This window comes from Saccostrea echinata, unplaced genomic scaffold (genome assembly GCF_033153115.1).
Source record: "Saccostrea echinata isolate AGI-Se365-2 ecotype Australia unplaced genomic scaffold, CSIRO_AGI_Sech_v1 ptg000012l, whole genome shotgun sequence".
NCBI classification, from domain to species: domain Eukaryota; kingdom Metazoa; phylum Mollusca; class Bivalvia; order Ostreida; family Ostreidae; genus Saccostrea; species Saccostrea echinata.
In genome coordinates, this window is record NW_026889761.1 from 20,970,001 (window position 1) to 20,989,401 (window position 19,401).

Consider the following 19,401-nt stretch of genomic DNA (forward strand, 5'->3'; position numbering starts at 1 on the left):
TACATAGAAATATATATGGGAAAAAATCTTTAAAAATAGCAATGCCATGATTAGTCATATTGATATGGAAGCATCCTCAGGTAATGTACCCGGTAGATTCAAATTTGTTCAAATCATGACCCCCAAAGGTAGGGTGGGGCCACAATGGGGGATCAAAATTTTACATAAGAATATATTGGAAAAAATGACTATGATGAAAATGATGACTAAGAACAGGACCATATTGACTCAGTGAGCATTGTGACCCATGGGCCTCTTGTATGGAAATGCAGTGGTAATTTAATGTAATGCACCCCAAAACAACACTACATTTTTGTCCAGACTTTGCTTTGAGAGCACAAGATTTTGTGATTAATTTTGGCTTATTAAATCAGTGTAAATACAACCTTTTTTTACACATGTCAAGAACTGCTGTTTTTGATGTGTTATCTAGGGAAACCTCTAGGCATTAGCTTACTGAATGGCTACTTCAGAACGTACTTCAATGTATTTTTATCATCTCTTCATTCCAGCTCCTGTTTTTATACATGTAGACCTGCTAATTATGAACATCAATAATTCTGATGTTAAATTATTGGCTGTTAATATTTGATTGCAAAATTATTATGAACAATTTTAATTTGACGTAGATGAGGCCTTTTCTGTTTAGTAGTTTTTTTTACTAATTTTATTTCTAACAAAAACACAGTAAATGTACATTTACTCTTGACATTTGTACTAGGTAATTTAGTACTTTTTTAATTGTAATATTTATATTAAGATGCTTTAAAGTAATAAAATTTGGACACACACAAAATAATTTTTTTTAAAAATGTATTGTTTGCATGCATTATGAAATACTGTAAAATCACATACCGGGGTATTTTCATTGGGCCAAATTTTCGTAGTTTAGAGAAAGATGCTGGTTCATGAGGATTTGATTTTATGAATTAAGAATTGTTGAATAGTAATTAACATGTGAGCAATTATTTTGTGGTGGACAGGGATTTGTGGGTCTCTTAATACATCGAAAACAAAGAAAATTTACAATTAACCCCCAACCCCCCCAACCCCCCTCAAAAAAAATTATTGATCTCACAGTACCGTATTCATTAGGAGAAAGTCCAAAAGATGCCTTAGGGATGTAGATCATCTGTAAATGTCAAGGTCACTCAGAGAAATTATGTGTGTTGTTCAGCTCAGAATCTCACACTGATTTAACATTTAGTCAATTACAGTCGAACCTCATTATCTCAAACTCAATGGGACCAAGAAAACACTTTGACAAATCCAAAGATTTGAGATATCAGGGATGAAATACTTAAAGAATAAGTGGTTGGGACTTCCAAATCACTTTGACATGCATATCCATGGTATTCGAGATATCGGTGTTTGAGATACCGAAGTTCAACTGTAAGTCTACAAAGAGAAGTATGTACTATCTATAGGTAATAACACAGGGTTATATTTATCAGCATGCCTTTTTATCAATCTGCAGAATGAGAATGAAGGGGAGAAAGGGGGGGGGGGGTAAATACTCTTGACATTAAAGATTATAATCAAGATCAATGCACTTTTGAAATTTGACATGCATAACCTTTTACAGTTATCAGCATATAAAAAAATCTCCCTTGAGATGGTGATTATTATGAATCACTACGCCCACTGTTATAGGGAGCTGAATTATTTCCAGTTCTCATTTTGTAGGGTACAGTGTGTTTTGTAATTCAAGAATGAAAATCACAATCATGTGTAATGGGAAAGAAACCAAATATCCTACATAAATACCAGTATTTATAAAATAGATTTGTATTGCCTGTCTTTTCTTCTTTGTTAGATGTACTCATTCTTTACGTGTACAAATGGTCCAATTGTAATCGAAAATAAATAAGAAAACTTATAACAACTATGAAGAGATTTAGGAATAGAGACCCGACTATTTATGTTACTGTTTTCTAGATAAACAGCTAGACTGCTCGATCATAACCAACAAGAAAATGAAATGTTGATTGAAAACCTGAGAAGAATAGTGATATTGACCCAGAAAAGAGGCCTGAATTCATAAGCAATTATTCTAGGCTCAACCTTCTGTGTAAACTTTACCTCATTTTGGACATTGGTATATAATTACAACATAAATATTTTCCTTTTTTCTGTACAATTTATTGTTTTCAAGACATATTTCTTATGAAGTTTAATGTAATTGTTAGTGGATTGTCTAGCTGGTTTTCCCCTTCGGTTAGCAGAACGGTCTGATTTAAACATTTCCTCCTAGTAGTGTTTTATTTTTAATTCATATTCTTTTGAATTTGCAAGGAAATTTTTCATTTAAAAAAAAAAACTTTACTGCAACACTGACTGTGAATGAGATATGGATTTTTTTTTTCAGGTTTACATGGATGATATTTAACACACAAGCTCAATGCGGACATTAATTCTTTGTTTGATTTAGCTTCTAACACTGTAGAGGTAGGTTCCTTTAGTTCACTTTCTGGCCATTTCTTTTTTTTGATTTATTTATTTTTTATTTTAAGCTATATCGGAATTCTTTACTTATTCAATAAAAAGTTCATGGCTGAATTTTCAACAACAAGAACTTATTCAATTATGAATACTGTGGTTAGGCCTTGGCCTGATTGGGATTTTTTTTTTCATTCAGAACTGGAATTTTAATGAACTGATTAACACTTTATTGTAATTGTGACTTCAATAATTAATGAAAGCAGGAGAAAGAGAAATGTCAGAAGTGCTCACTAACTGTGTAAACATTTTTTCTCTCGGTTTATTCTGAGATTGTGTGTTAGATGTCCCCATTTCTATTGTCACAAGCTTCTAATTTCATCATAAAAATCCCTGTACTACTGACATATTGTTGCTGTAACTACTAGAAAATAGGACCCAGCATGTAATGTTAATTTGTTTTCTACTTGTTGTGTAGCTCTCACCTGTCATTTGTTTACCTGTTTAAGTCACCTGTCCTGTGTGTTTACCTTTGGTGAGAGCTGCAGAACTTTTTTCCGAGATCTCGAAGAGGTAAGAGATGACTATCTAAACTTATATATATAAAAAAAATGATAATTTGAGTATGTGTTGTAATGTTTTAGAAAGGAAAAAAAGACTTTGCATGGATGAAAGTTGAATTTGTTCCCTTTGAAATATTGATTTTGCGTGGGTTGTTTTTTTTAAAAAACCTTGGATAATGTCTGCTATTTGATTTGCATAAAACAGATATTTATTTTAATTTAAAAGATAGAACATGGTAAAGCAAACATTGATCTGAATGTGGTTTTTGTATGCCACCAAAAGTTTTACGTGCATTCATGCATTTGGTTGCACTGAGCCGAACATTCTGTTTTTCAAATCTGTTTTTTTAACTTTGGACATTGATAATTATGTAATGACAGTTAACTGAGGAATGCATGAAAAAGGTGGGTTAAGATTAACTTAAATGTACTGCTATCTTTGATATGAAATTTAAAATTTTTAGAAATTGTGCCGGGCTGGGAGTCTTTTCAAAGTGTCTTGCAACTGAAGGTGTATATAATTAAATGGAAAAAGGACATATGGCATAGACTTTAATTTTATGTTTTGCTCCTGTACATGAAAAGTATAAAGGCACCATTTAAACACTCTGCACTCTCTTGTTTGAAATTTATAATTAAACAAGCACCAGTGAAAAGGGGGGGGGGGGTCTAAAGTGTGAGTGTTCTTAAGTTTGATAAAGGGTCTTGTAAAAAAAAAAAAAGAATCTATTTAAAAAAGGCATTGATTAAAGTCTGAGAATCATTATGGGTTATTTCCCTTTGTAGTCCCTCTTCCGCTGTATCAGCTGATTGACATGAAGAACTCATTATTCTTACTGTTTGTTTAGGTTTTCTTTTTTTTTAATTTCAAAACTCTTAGCTTTGAAATTCAAAGTTCAATATTAATGGTAATTCCAACAATAATTTCTTTGTGATATAATAAACTTTTAACTGTAGATAGATATGGTATCATCTGATAAGTTTCAACCCTGTGTTATTTTTGGATTGTGTTACACTCAGTAACCACTGAGACATTCATTGATAATTTGAAGTGAGATTAGTACAGCATTTATCCAAATTGCAGCAAGCACTATTGAAACCTGGTACAAATTGTTATTTATTATATCCCATCATGTCCTAGCTGATATTACAAATTGACAACTGTTCTCATAGAGTCCACAGGATGATCCTATAGCAGTTTCACTCTGGTTTACAGATGAACTTTAATTTAAGGACATACGCAACGTACCTTACCTACTGATAATTTTTCAAGATATTCTTAATTTAAGATTATAGTGCCATCAGATGTTCGTAGACAAAAAATCAGCATGCTTTACCAGGGGTTTTGAAAAGATATCAATTGATGAAAATTCTTGTATAACTCAAAGAAAAATATACAAAAATTACTAAACATATATTCTAGATGTTTTGTTTATCCAAACTTGTTTTAGAAGAAGTGTTCAATAGCATATATAGACATTAAAATGTAGCATGCAGTTCCTTTAAGTATTGGAACTCTTCAACTCCAGGGAAAAAGACAATAAAGTTCAAACTACGTTGCGTATGTCCTTAAGTACACATTTTTCACACTTAAAGAGGCTGGGGGGTTGTGGCCATTTTTAGACTATATTGATCTCCTTTAGAAGAAGAGCTCCATATGAAGATATAGAAAATGATCAAATTTTAAAACTAAAATTTTTGAAATTTTTCTTTGCCAAATGATAGTTGACAGCTTAAGATATCATATCTAAAAAATTAAGTTAAATCTGGTGGTTTAAATTTGTGGTTAATTTGTTGACCCCCCAGCCTCCTTAATTGTCTGTTGTTGTTCCATTGGTTATAAACTTTTGAACATCTTCTCAGAAATTGCTGAACCATTTTCTACCAATTTTGGAATATATCATCTTTCAGTAGATAGGAACAAAAGTGATGTTACTGCCCATCTGGGCCCTCAGGGAGGAGGCAAAAATCCATTAAATTCATTCATTCTTTAAAAATTTTCATGTATGGCTCAGATTGGTCATATGTTAAATTGCAATTGTTATTTTAGGATTTTTTTACTTGTACGTCCAGCAGGCATTTGATGCCTTTGGTTCAAAAGAGCTCTGTGTTTTCTGCTCAAATTGTGAAATGCTGCAGATGAGGGAAGTTGTAATATACTGAAAATGCATTACATTATTAAATTTTTTTTCATTTCCACAACTAGATACCTAGCTGACAATCATTTTGCAAGATTATATCAAGGCACTCCCAAAGCAGTGCATTTCCTTTCAAAGAATACACTTTTTCACACAAATTGAAATAGTGTTCACAACTTGCAATCAGTAGACTTAGGCTAGACACTCTGCATTTCTGTGTGTGACACTAAAGTCAAGTAATTTTTTGAATTGTGTCACAACTTAGTTGAAAGCTATCACATTCTTTGACTTTGAACTTTGATCCTCAAATGTATAGGCCCACTTTCACTGTTCTTTACCACCTCTTAAGCAAGTTTGAGACTGAGGGGTCAATTGTACTCAACATATTCTGCCCACATCACTGTTACAATACTACATGAATTTTGACCTTGTGTGATAACTGAATACTCAAATAGGAATGATTTCTTTAGAATGTTAGATCAAATGGTGCTCTATATTTGATGACCACATATCTTAACATTGACCTTGACCTTTGACCTTTTGATACCCAAAGGAATATGCTTGTACCAATATTCCTACAAGCCTGTCACCTCTGCAGCAAGATTCAGAATAAAAGTTCATATTGTGTCCATATTCTGTTAAGGACTAGGCATTGACATGCACAAACTGATGCACATACCAGTGGCTACTGAATAGATTATCTTGCAACAATGATATGAGAGGATGCTATGCAATGTGCACCCTCTATAGAATTAGTGAATGAGTTCTAGGTTTAGTATTCAGGAACTAAGCCAGGGATAAGTTGGACATTGACTGTTTCAAAAACAATACATGATTGTGGTTTTAATGTCTGATAAGAGAGATATCTTTGTGAAAAGATTATGAAATTTCTATATTTGAAAATGATGATTTTTTTGTATTTTCTTAATGAATTGAATATTCATTGCATACTAGTAATATGTTCTGATACTTTGAGTAAGAATGTAAAAATGATGGGTACTTGTTTCCTTTGAAATGTAAATGGTGCCCTGACCAGGATCATTGGTAAACTGTGTACTATTTACTGCAGTATTTCATAGGTACAGTTCAGAATGGACAGTCCTAAAAAAAGAATGGTTTAATTAACTCATGCCATTTTGACATGAATTGGTTTCCTGAAAGAAAAAAGGGTTGCTTGCAATCGAAGAAAAGTGAGAAATCAATGACAAGGGACTATATAAATCATAATCAACCCACACTAGTTTCCTTTTCCATACACTGCAATGTGTCTAAATGACATAGTGGAGCCATTTGTTATATTGCTGGATGTGTCACTGAGATGGAAAACTGAAGAAAGCATCTGCATGGAGCCAATACAGAGCTCCGAGAGCTTCTAGAGGGAATGTTTGAGATGAAAAATTACTGGTTAAAGAGAAAGATGAATGAGAGGAGACAGTGAGAGCCTGATCCTGAAGAGATGGAGGACCGTGATAGATTACATCAGACACAGTGAAGGTTAGGCAGGTGCACAGGGGGGAGGAGAGGCATCACAGTGCAAGAAAACAAGTATGGGGGAAAGGAAGGGGTGACATCTCAGTGCTGGAAAAAAGTACAGGGGAAGAGGTGGAATTTCAGTGCAGGAAAACATGTACAGGGGGAGGGGTGATATCTCAGTGAGGGAAAAAATTTGCATCACAGGGAGAGGAGCATGTACAGGGGGAGGAGTAGAATCTTAGTGCAGGGAAACAAGTACAGGGGGAGGGATGGAATCTCATTGCAAAAAAATTATACATGTATATAATGGGGGGGGGGCATTTTTTTGCGGGAAAACAAGTACAGGAAGATGTAATCTTAGTGCAGGAAAACAAGTACAGGGGGAGGGGAGGGGCGATATCTCATTGCAGGAAAATTGATACATGTATATATGGGGGGAGTGACATCTTGGTGCAGGAAAACAAGTAAGGGGGAAGGGGGGATGGCAGGAAAATAAATACAGGGGGAGGTGTGGAATCTCAGTGCAGGAAAACAAATACAGGGGAAGCAGTGACATCTCAGTGCAGGAAAACATATGTTTGGGAAGGGGGAGTGGCTTCTCGGTGCAGGAAAACAAGTACAGTAGAGCTTGTCTTATCTTGACACCACTGGTTCCAAAGAATTGGCCAGATTACACAACATTCTAAATTAGATCAGACATTTAAATTTACTGAAAGGGATTTAAAGATTAGATCATATAAGACAAGATTTCAGAAAACACAATATCCAGATTATGCATGCATTACTGTACAGGGGAAGGGATAGAAAAAAAACAAGTTACTAGCATAGAAGGATATTTTAAAAGGGTGTGTGAAATGAAGGGAAAAAAGTAGTCTATTCTGCCAAATCTTTAGTTTTTTCATTTTTCTTCAGGTAGAAATAATTCCACAATTGAGAAGTTAGAGGTATTCTAACAAGACTAAAGAACCAGACTTTTAGTGAGGGATTTCAGTAATTAAACTTATAAAATGTTTTGAACTATTAAAAAAATGATGAAGTCAAATCCTCAGTCTAATACATCTTTTTTTTTTAGCTCACCTCGACAAAGTCCGGATGAGCTTATGCTATACCCCCAGCGGTGTTAGCGTCGGCATCTCGGTTTAAGTTCTAGGAGCAAGTCCATTTCTAAGTAACTATTAGACCTACCTGGACCAAACTTGCATGAATGATGCATCTTAGGCTAGGGATGGACAATAACAGACTTGCTTCGGATGCTGGATCTTACCTAGATTTTCCAGATGAGTGACCAGGTTAATGTTTTGGAGCAGGTCCATTCCCAAGAAACTAAAAGACCTATCTGGACCAAACTTGCATGGTTGATGCATCTAGGGCTGGACACTACCAGACTTGCCTCGGATGCTGGATCTGCCCTAAATTTTCCAGATGAATGACCAGATTAATGTTTTTAAAACAGGTCTATTCTCAGGAAATATAACACGTAACCTGTACCAAACTTGCATGGATGATGCATCTAGGGATACCTAGTCTGCTTCGGATGCTGGGTCTTCAGATGTTGGAATTAACCTACATTTTATGGATGAGTGAAAAGGTAAAAGTTTTTAGAACAGGTTCATTTCTAAGTAATTATATGTCCTACTTAAATCAAACTTGCATGGATATTGATTTCAGGATGCACACAAACTAGGAAAAAAATGGTGTGAGATGTGCCTTACTTATGGATAACATTTGTCGAGGTGAACTTCGTAATCTTTGATTACATATGTTTATTTAAGACATTTAAAAAGCTTTAATCCACCCATTACAGTTAATGTCAGATTACTTGCAAGTGCCTTGTTTCAGAGATACAGCAAGAAATAAGAATTGTTAATGCTTATATTAGTACCAGTGACATTTGAATTTTAAGCCTAGTATTTTAGTATTTAGTTTAATTTTAATATCCCTACACTAATATGTCAGATACTAGGTATATGTCAAAGTGAGTATCTCATCTTAACTTCTGTATCGTGAACCCCTAGATATTCTGGATTTTTAGTTCTGCTGATTTTGAGATATCAAGATTTGACTGTAATAATGAAGTTCACAACCTAGACATCTACGATTGTACTTTAAAAGTAGGTTGTAACAATTCTGGGGTTTTTTTTCATCATGTGTGAATAGTGCTAAAAGATATCTACTCCTAATTCTGCTCTATAATCACCAGACATAAATCGTACACCAATTATTACTGGAGCAGTCTGCCATGATAATATATATCCTCATGTCCTGTCCCCACATAATGGACAGTGAATTTATTCCCGCTGTCAGACTACTGATTTGTCAAATCTAGGAGAAAATGAAGGATAAGGTTCAATAATATAATTAATTTTGATTCAATTATTCCACATTTTGTTCAGTAGGATAATCTGTGTAAGATTTATACCACTTTACCAGTATATAATGTATCAGTATTAATTTTGTGTCTAGTGATATATGAAGACCGAGATATGATTTATGATGATTAGAGTCCCTGTATTATGATTGAATGCTGTGTATGGTTGGTGTATCTCATTTGTACTAGTCACTGACTAGGAAAAGGCTTTCTTCTTGACCAATATTGCTACAATCAAAAGCTGGCATGTCTTACACCATGAACACCTAAGGGCAATTGTGAATTAAAACATTATCAAAATTAAAACATTTTTCAGATTTGAAAGTGGTATATGTATAATCATCATACATAGTTTTTGGCATGTTTATATGAATGGCGGGAGAGGGGGGGTTAACTTTGCATTTTTCAAAAACAACACTTGAAAAAAAAATTGAAGCCTTATAGTTCCCATTTTGATGCAGTACAGAGAGAACATAAGAGATATTTATGCCTTTCGGGAGATAACATCTTGTGAAGTAATTTGCTTTGCTCCAGCAAAAAGGATTGTAATCGCATACTTGTATAATCGCATCTACAGTTTGTTCAGACATGTACATAAGAAACCACAGCAATGTTACCATAATTTAAGACATAAATCTCTCCAATTTTATGGACTGTGTATTTACAACAAAGAGGTCTATTATAAAATGAATGAATGTCATTTTTTTCCTCCTTTCCTTTTTGGACTATTAGAATTTACGCTGACTTTAGCATTGGTAGTTCAAGTATCTACTTTTGCTCTCTTTCATACTTTTAATAATAAGGTCAAATTTTATGTTGTAGAAAGCAATATATGAAGTATGACAATTTACAAATGAGATGCAGAAAAGAATAAGTATTTAATCCTAAGATGTTGATTACTCTGCATGTATAAATTAATTGCACACGTTTTTCTAATGCTGTGTTTTTTGCCAGGTTTTAATCCTCAGGAGTTTGATCCACCAGAATTGTCTATTGTGCTCTTATTAACATGGATATATCCATCGTTTAGGTAAATGACTTGTCTAATTGTGAAATATGGTGACTGACCTTGACCTTCATAACACTGTCCTGTGACAAGGTTAATTAATCTGCTCAGGTTTATATGATCTTTCTGGTATATGAAGATGGATGGAGTAGAAGTAACTGGACAAAAGCTCAAATGTCAGAATTATTTTGACATTTTAATTGTTATAGAATTTTTGATTTGACATTGGTTCATGTAAGCAATGTCAGATTGGATTAGTTTGATGAAGAGCAACATTATTATTGTTTTTGAAAAATATATCAAAATAAATTTTGGGGGTTCTTTTTTTATATTTCTAAGTAGATATAACCACTTCCCTAAATAAAAAATGGATATAATTAGTTTTGGAAATCCTTGAGTGTAAAACTCATTAAATCTAAGCCGATAACTCTATAATAAAGGCGAATTTTGTAAAGCAGTGCGAGATCTGTGCGGATCATACATTATATATAGGAAGCATAGCTAACACTCCATTACTAAGCAAGAGGACACACAAAACTATCGATATTTTTTCTGGAAGAAATAAAAACTCACTTCTCCGTGCCTGAGGGAGAACATTTGGGGACGACTAATCAGATTTGGGCTGTAATAATTCTCCTTACTAGAGATTATTAACTTTGAATTAGTTCCCTCATTTAGTTTGGTCCTAAGAAGTCCCTTCATTCACAGATGGCAGATTCTAGAGTTGGGCATAAAACCTGGACTCTCCATTTGCTTTTTCTGTCAAAGGCTACTGGAGGAGTTTGTTCACCTTTTTCGAGTGATAACCAGGCAGATACCAGCTGTGTTCAGCATTAATCTGGATTGGTTTCCAGAAATAGAATGACAAAAAAAAAAAACAGTTGTGAACATCTACAATGGATGGAGATCATTAAGATCGTTAAGTATTGCATTCTGCAAAATAACAACCAGTAGATTTCATCAGATTGCATTATAGATCTAAAACAGGGTAATGCTGCCTCATGCTGCTACATGCTGTAATGCTGTTTGTTGAGATCATAGATCCAGTATTGCATTCTGCAAAATAACTTAATTTTTTTATCACATATTGCATTAGAGATCAAAAACAGGGTAATACTGCCTAATGCTGCTACATGCTGTTTGTTGAGATCTTAGATCCAGTATTACATTCTGTAAAATAATAGATTTCATCACATTGCATTTAATAGATCAAAAAACAGAATAATGCTGCTACATAATGTGTTGCTGAGGGCAGTATGCACATTGTGGTGAATGGTTCTATTGTTGATTTTGATAGGTTGAAGATGACTGCTTTGTTACTTAAACATACTGGTACAAAGGAGACTATTACTTTCACTTCAAATGGACAATGCAAACACACAGTTGTAAATCTTCCTGCATCAAATTTCTTTTATTTATTTGCATTAATGGAATAATTCAAATGTACGTAAATTGAGATTTTGTTTATATAAAATAATAGATGTTTGCAATATTTTTATTTATATATATTATATATATATATTTTTTAATCTACCCTGCCATGAATATGGCCACGGCATTTATTGTTTGTCATTTCCGTCTTCCATCCTTCCATCTTGCTGTCACCCTTTTTATTTAGCTCAGTTGCAAAGAAACTATTCAAGATATTTTTTTTTTCAAATTTTATATGCTGATAAATATAAATGATAGCTATCAACTGCATAAAAAAGACCTTGACCATCCCATTGATCTTGACCTCACTTTTCTTAAATTTGCATTAAGCTCTGCAGTTTCAGAGGAACTTTTCAAGATATATTTATCAAACTTCATATGCATAAACATTTTGTTGATCAAGAGCTTTTCAATTGCAACATTTTTTGGATCATGACCTTCGATATCACTATGAAATTGACCTTGCTTTTCTTCAATTTGTGAACTCAAGTTCAAAGAAACTATTCACAATATTTTTATCTTAACACACACATATTGGTGAAAACTTTAATATCAACTGTGTCCTTTTTTTTTTACCTTGACCTTCCCTATGACCTTTGACTTTACTATTTGTTGTGTTTAAAACTTAGTTTCAAAGAAACTATTCAAGATATTTTTATCAAACTTCATACACTATTACAAAATGCAATTCAACTGTGCCATAATTTTCTGACCTTAACCTTCCCTATGACCTTGACCTTTCTTTTCCTCATTTACCCTTACCTTTAACAAAGAAGCAAGGTAGATTTCTTTTCATGTTGCATTGCTAATGAACCCAGGGCAGGGCATTCATGTCCCATGGACATATTTCTAGTTTTATATAAAAATGTACCTTGTATCATTTAATGTAACTCATTTAATATAACTCACCTGCTGATCAGAAATATACCTATCATTAATCATTTATATCTGTCTGTTATCTGTCTGTTATTTAGCCATTAATTTTTCACACTTTTGACTGCTTAAGGACCATTTTCAATGTTTAAGGTTGATTCTTGAAAAAATCCTCATCTAATGAACATTTCACCTCAACAAGCAAGATAAGCATCTTCACATAGTGTAGATTCAGGTTACAACTGATTTAGAGATTGCAGTATTATTGTAAGTTCTATTTAGACCCTGATGTAGAAGTTAACTGGATTGATCTCAACTCATTCACCTGAAGTTGATTAAAAGACTTGAATTGTGAATGGGGCATCACAAGTTAAACATGTTTGTTGTAATAAGTATTTTATGGTGCAAAATATCAATTCATTGCTATCAATTAATTCATGGACTTTGATTGATTGACAGTGTGATAATACCTCAATATTACAAAGGGAGCATGCAGCTGTGATATGCATTAGGGCATTGCCTTATCATAACACTATAGTGAGTTTTCTGACAAATGCATCAACAGTTTTATCTCTACAGAAACAATATGAGCAGCTTCCTTAATTCTGTTTACCCTTGTCCTGTCTAATATTTGTTTGCTCCTCACCAGTAGAGGGGGGTGCTTCACTCACATGACTTCCCAACAGAAGCTCTGAGCAAATATTTATCTGGGAAATTTTTTCCTGCATTGTCATGGTCCCCCATTATACCTCCATTATAAATGTGTGAGAGAGGGCGCAATTTCTTCTGGCCACGCATGGTTAGTTTTCCAATTGTAATTGGAGATTTTTCACAAGCTAGTGGTGCAGTTTCATATAGCTTTTTCTCATGGTATAGTGATTTTCTGTTGCATTTTGTGGAGTTTCAGTGATGTGGTATTGATTTTAGAGATCTGCTGCTGATAGACACTGGCACTGCATTTAAAAGAGTTTTGATTTAAATGATTACTTTCATTTTTTTCAGTGTTGGATTAAGACAAGTGGGACCACAAAAACTTTCTGGATCTATTAGCCAGGGATTATTTTCCACAATCAGGTAAACAAAGTCTTACTTTAACAGCCAATTTAACCCAGAAACAAGAGAAGATTGAGATCATTATAAATTGTTTTGATTATTTTCAAATTCAGTGATGCAATCGTTATACACTTGATCATAAATTTTATTCATGACAGGGTTTGTTTTTTTTCAGCAGATGTGCACTCAAAGCATAAATGCATAAATTATCTGACAAATAATCACTGTTTAAAAACACAACAGAAACAACCCAGTCTGTCCCATGTTGTCCATGGATTTTGGAGTCGGGGATGTTACACATTTTGAAGTTATGACTCAGTATTCAATTTTAAATGTTTTTAAGCTTATCAGTTCACTTGTTATGTCCTGCAGGAGATAAAGAGTGATTTTACATTTGAATAATTTTTAAAAATGAATGATTGAGTTAGACAAGTGTATATTGAATTTAGATATTTCAAAATGTAACCAGTTCTGCATTATAAACTTTGAGAAACCCTGTATGTGATCATTTGTCCAGTGGATGCTAAAATGGCTCTCAGTTTACTTACTTCTGTCATTAAAATTCTATATTCTGGCCAGAAGAGGCATTTTTGTCAACAATGGAACAGAGAAACTATAAATATGTTATGTTCTCAATTTTTCTCAGATAAACTGTAGATTATAAACTAATTCTTCATTGAAATGGATATATAATCATTGGTTTTATTTTAATTTTACACAAAATGGTAAGAAGTTAATTTGAGATGAACTAGCTGTGACCTTTTTATAGATTGAAGCTAAATTGCAGACTTCAATCACTTTACATTTATAATTTGTGAGGGTCCCTGGGACCAGAATAAAACTCTCATTGACAATGTCAGATGATTGTAATGCTGACCTTTCCTACAGTTTTAGGAGGGATGTCAGACTTGAAATATTTGGTGCCTTATGGCAACTCCCATGTGGTTTTGTTTAAGCAGAGATAGAAATGGGTTTCCTGAGCATTCAGGATTTAAGCAGTAGTGTCAGAAGTTTTCTAAGTGAAGATCCTGTTTGGAGACTTTGAACAAAGGTCATTGACAGAATGTATTGAAGGAAACATTGTAGACACTGAGAGGTGTTCAGGTCACATTGATGCTCACAGTCTTTTATAAATCAAAGTTGTCAATAAAAACATGAAGTATATTGTAAAGAGAATTAACAAGATTCTATCTGATGATAACAAATCTGAATGAGGGGGATACAGACCGCTAAGTTTGTAAACAGTGGACAGCCATAGTGCTGTCAAATTGTGACTGGTATTCTCTACAGAGAGAGGTGGTGAAAGTTTCAAAGCCCTGTGTACTTAATATACAGTCAAACCTTGTTATCTCAAACTCTATTGGACTAAGAAAAAAACTTCAAGATATCCGTGGGTTCAAGATACTGAGGGTAAAATACTTAAAGAAAAAAGGCTTGGGACTTTCAAATCACTTTGACATATACATGGTATTTGAGATATCCATGTTCAGCTGTATAGTATGGCACTGAACTCAGTCTTATATGTTAGCCACAGTAGGTCAGTCATGCTGCCTTACAACTATATGATGTAAGTTCAAACCCAGAATGGGTCATAACTTCTTATTGTATTTTATACAAGCATCTTCTGTAAGAGGTGGTCTGGGAAAGTAATACACCCCTTGCAGAGTTTTAGACAATTTCACATAACTTTTGAGAAATATCAGATGTGATGCAGTTATTATGCAGATACAATGTTGAAGATTTTATACAGGTATTAACCTCAGTAATCACAGAGTAATCCTAGAGCTGTTCTAGATTAAAACCAGCACACAGCATTTTGACAGGCAGAAAAAAAACATGCTGTTTCCATCAAGAAGGACCCTGCTGTTGTAGATTTTTGAGAGGACCCTCTAAAGCATAAGGCAAAATAACAGTGATAATCTATCATAAAACTCGTAATCTCTCTAGTAATGTATTTGTATGGATATTTTTTTCATGTAAATAAATAAATCAGAATTTTAGAAGATTGTGAGAAAAACTATCAGTGACCTCCAATTGTTATATCTCATCATTGCACTGTGAGATGTATGTTGGTAGTGGAATCTCATTACTAGATTGAGATATATGTTGGTTGTGATATCCCTTTCCCAGATTGTGAGATATATATTGGTAGTGTTATCTCATTACCAGATTGTGAGATGTATGTTGGAAGTGGTGTCCTTTGTTATATCTCATTACGAGATTGTGAGATGTATGTTGGTAGTGTTATCTCATTACCAAATTTTGAGATGTATGTTAACATTGAAAGTGGTGTCCTTTGTTTTATCTCATTACCAAATCGTGAGATGTATGTTGGTAGTGGTGCCCTTTCCTTTATCTCATTACTAGATCATGAGATGTATGTTGGTAGTGTTATCTCATTAACAGATTGTGAGACATATGTTGGTTTTTTATATCTCATTACCATATTGCGATATGTATGTTGGCAGAGTTGTCTTTTGCTTATCTCATTCACACATTGTGAGATATATGTTGGTAGTGGTTTTCTTTGCTAAATCATATATCTCATTTAGCAGGTCTAGGCAGCCTCTGTTTTTGGAGGATAGATTTTATCCTCTGAAAACAGAGGATAGCGGTCTTGCCGCCTACTGGAATTTTCAAAACTAAGGGCAGTTAACTCTAAACCAAACAAATAACAACAACTTTTGCATTTATGAACCATATGCTGATTTCGAAATCAAAACAAATAAAAGGTACAATTTCATATGATGATGATGGATAATTCCAGATATTAAATCAATATAACTATATTTTTGTAATTGCCGTCAATTAGTTATTCAGTATACAGCTTGGAAAACAAATATTGCACTTACCTGCCTGTGACTGAGGTTAATTATACAGTTATAACTACACTGTTTTTCCAGTACCGTAATTATGTGATAAGCAGTTTAGAAATTTTGATAAGCAATTTTTTTTGAAAATATAAGTTTAATCATTTATTATTTCTTTCATTTAATAATTCTTAAGCACATCACTTTGTAATATTTTATTTGTTTATGTATACACATGGCTGTATGAATATATGTTAATTTCTTAGTAAACATGTCAAATTATTTATTTTATTTACTTATGCTATTCAATTTATTTATTTATTTTTATAATTATTCATTCAATCCATTTATACTTTTATTTGCTTAAATTATAAGGCAGAGTATATATTTGCATTTTAAATACGCTTAAAATGCGTTTCCTTTTGTGTTTCCTTTTTTTGAATTAAAAGAAAATATAAAAGAAATATTAAAGTCCTTTTTTTTGTCTAAATAGGGAAAAATCATAAAAAATAAAACAAAATAACAAGAAATATTCAGTAATAATGGAGCGCAAAAAGTGCTAACTTTGAAAATAAATTGCAAAATATCTAGACATAGAATCTCAAATCGCCACATACAATCGATAGTTTAATGTTTGAACTTTCATTTGCATGTACTCTGGTGCTTGCACTTTTTGATTAAAGGTAGGCATGAGGTGTTTGAAAATTACCTGTTTATCCTCTGAAATCGGAGGATAAACTATCCCACAATGCAACGCGGTTTCCATATATGGTAAAAATTTTGGCCGCCATATAGAATTTAGCTATCCTCCAAAAACGGAGGCCGCCCAGACCTGTTTAGATAGATGGTGAACTACATGTTTGCAGATATGCTCTCTTTGATAAATATAGTTTATCTCTAGACCAACCCACCTACTCAACCCGTTTTCATTGAGGTGTTTTAGTTGTTTTCATGCAATTGTGTTTGTTAACTCTGAACTGTTTTATCTCTTTTACCGTAAAGATTTGGTGTGTTGGTGTATCATGGTAAATGATGTGTCCTGTGTCATCATGACCTTTGTAGGACCTTGACCTTTGAATTTAAAAATTTGAAAAAAACATCTCTGAGTATTACTCACACAATATTTGAATTAAAACTGTTTTACTGTATATTGCTCTCAAGCAAGGTTTTAGTGCAGGTGAAGCTGTAGTAGATTACATAGGACACTACAGAAGTCACTGTGTTATTGTTGATAGCACTTCAACAAATCAGACATTTGACACAAATCAAACTTAAACTTTTCTCTTCACACTGGCTAGTAAATGTGTCAATACTTTGGGGATTTGTCCCCAGCAGGTGCCCTGACTTCTGTGCACCAACTCCCAGCAGAGATAATTAACTAATTACAATTTTTCCTCACACCTGGAGATAATGATTAAGGGAGACAGGCCTACAAGACTTCCTGCTTTATTACCCCAGTCTAGCTGTGAATCTGTGAATAACCTACTTCACTGAGACTATCAGCTATTGTAACTAATTTAATCCTGTTGTGATGGCTTTACAACAAATTTTATTATCCCCACTGGGCTGTCAACCAGAGAAACCATTCAGAGTTATTCCCCTTGAACAAGAAAATGTAGTTTCTGTGGTGTGCTATTAGAGACAAGATTAATTTTATCTGCTAAGCCTGACAAGTAAAAACACTGTACAAAGGAACAGGGGAGGTATTCAGAGTATGTCACGTTCAAAATAGTTGACTATAACAATAAAGCATAACACTGGTATGATGCTGGAATGTATCTCGAGGGTTCTATCTCACAACTCGTGTAAACTTCAGATAGTGTGAACTGCAGTCAGGAGAAGTTACTGAGATCAAGAGATTATCGCAGTAGTCTAGAAGTGAATGTAACCTCTGTAAATCACGGAATTCAATGTGGATCTCTCGTCTTAGATTGAGGTGCAATGTAATTCTTTGATTCATAAGTACATCCTTGTCCTTGATTTTAAAGTGCAATATAAAAGTTAATGGTTTAAGTGGTTAAAGGAATGTGTGTTCTTGCAGTTGAAATCTGTGAATCAATTTTATAAGATTTGAGGTACAAAATAAAAATCTGTGAAAAGTACCAGAATTTTTTTATGATATTTCTCTTGGTACGATGTGCAGCATAAAGTGAATCAAGGAATTTTATAAACTATTATCTTGGTTTGTATTTCATTACAATTCTGACAATCCTCAGCATGAGAGAATTTCACCTTCTTAGCAAAATCTAAGCTTGTCTATGGACAGATTTTTTCCTAAATGTACATTTTTCAGAGAAAAGGGACTGTTGGGTGATTGATGGGACTTCATTATGTTGAAGGATCCTCTATAAATCGAAGACCTGCCCTTACCAAAATAAAAGCCTTGTGGCACATAGTTGCAGCAAATTTACTGCAAAGATGCTGCAAGGTTGCGGCAAACGTTTGCGGCAAGCTTGCTGCAAGTAAATTTTTCGTATGCAAATTTTTTTGTGGCACACAGTTTGCTGCACATTTGCGGCAACGTTCTGGCACATATGCGGCAAACAGATCTAATTGTACAGTACAGTTTGCTGCAAGTTTGTGGCACATACTTGTGGTGCATTTCCGGCACAGAGTTAACTGCAACTTTGTGGCACACTTTTGTGGCACATTACTGGCTCACAATGCCATGTTAACATATACAAACTATAAATGATCATATAAATAACTAAACATGGTGACTAGTTAAAAAAAAACAAACACTAAAGTATTTTTAAAAAATTCTTTATGAAATTTTAAGATAAAAGGTAAATTTCACTAACTATAAATCAAAAAGAACAGCACTACAAAAACAAACAAAAACAAAAAAAAAAAAAAAAATTTTTTTATATCAAACAATGTTTCAAAAATGACTAGAACAGCACTACACACAAAAAATTGTTTTTGGAACACTTACATTGTATATATCAAACATGAGACGGACCAAAAATAATATTCACAACCTTTGGTGCATAAAAAATCACCGAGTATAACTAAAATTTAAATTGGTCTTCCTTCAAAAGGAATACACTAGACAACCAAAAATAATATTCACAACCTTTGGTGCATAAAAAATCACCGAGTATAACACAAATTTAAATCGGTCTTCCTTCAAAATGAATACACGAGACAGACCAAAAATAATATTCACAACCTTTGGTGCATGAAAAATCACCGAGTATAACACAGATTTAAATTGGTCTTCCTGCAAAATGAACACAGGGTTTCT

At 33.6% G+C, this 19,401-nt stretch overlaps 1 protein-coding gene across 4 annotated transcripts in view; it reads left to right on the forward strand.

The window, feature by feature from the left end:
• Window positions 1–2,962: 2,962 nt before the first annotated feature.
• LOC133185519 (excitatory amino acid transporter 2-like) overlaps window positions 2,963–19,401 on the forward strand; it is a 49,158-nt gene continuing 32,719 nt past the window's right edge. Inside the window, exons 1-2 of one of the 4 annotated variants that reach the window (XM_061320798.1) lie at window positions 2,963–3,012; window positions 13,294–13,365. The gene's annotated coding sequence lies outside the window, so the exon portion shown is untranslated. Of the gene's footprint in view, window positions 3,013–12,951; window positions 13,091–13,127; window positions 13,162–13,293; window positions 13,366–18,005; window positions 18,091–19,401 lie in introns of those variants that run through there. The other 3 variants (XM_061320797.1, XM_061320799.1, XM_061320800.1) reach the window with 3 other exon arrangements.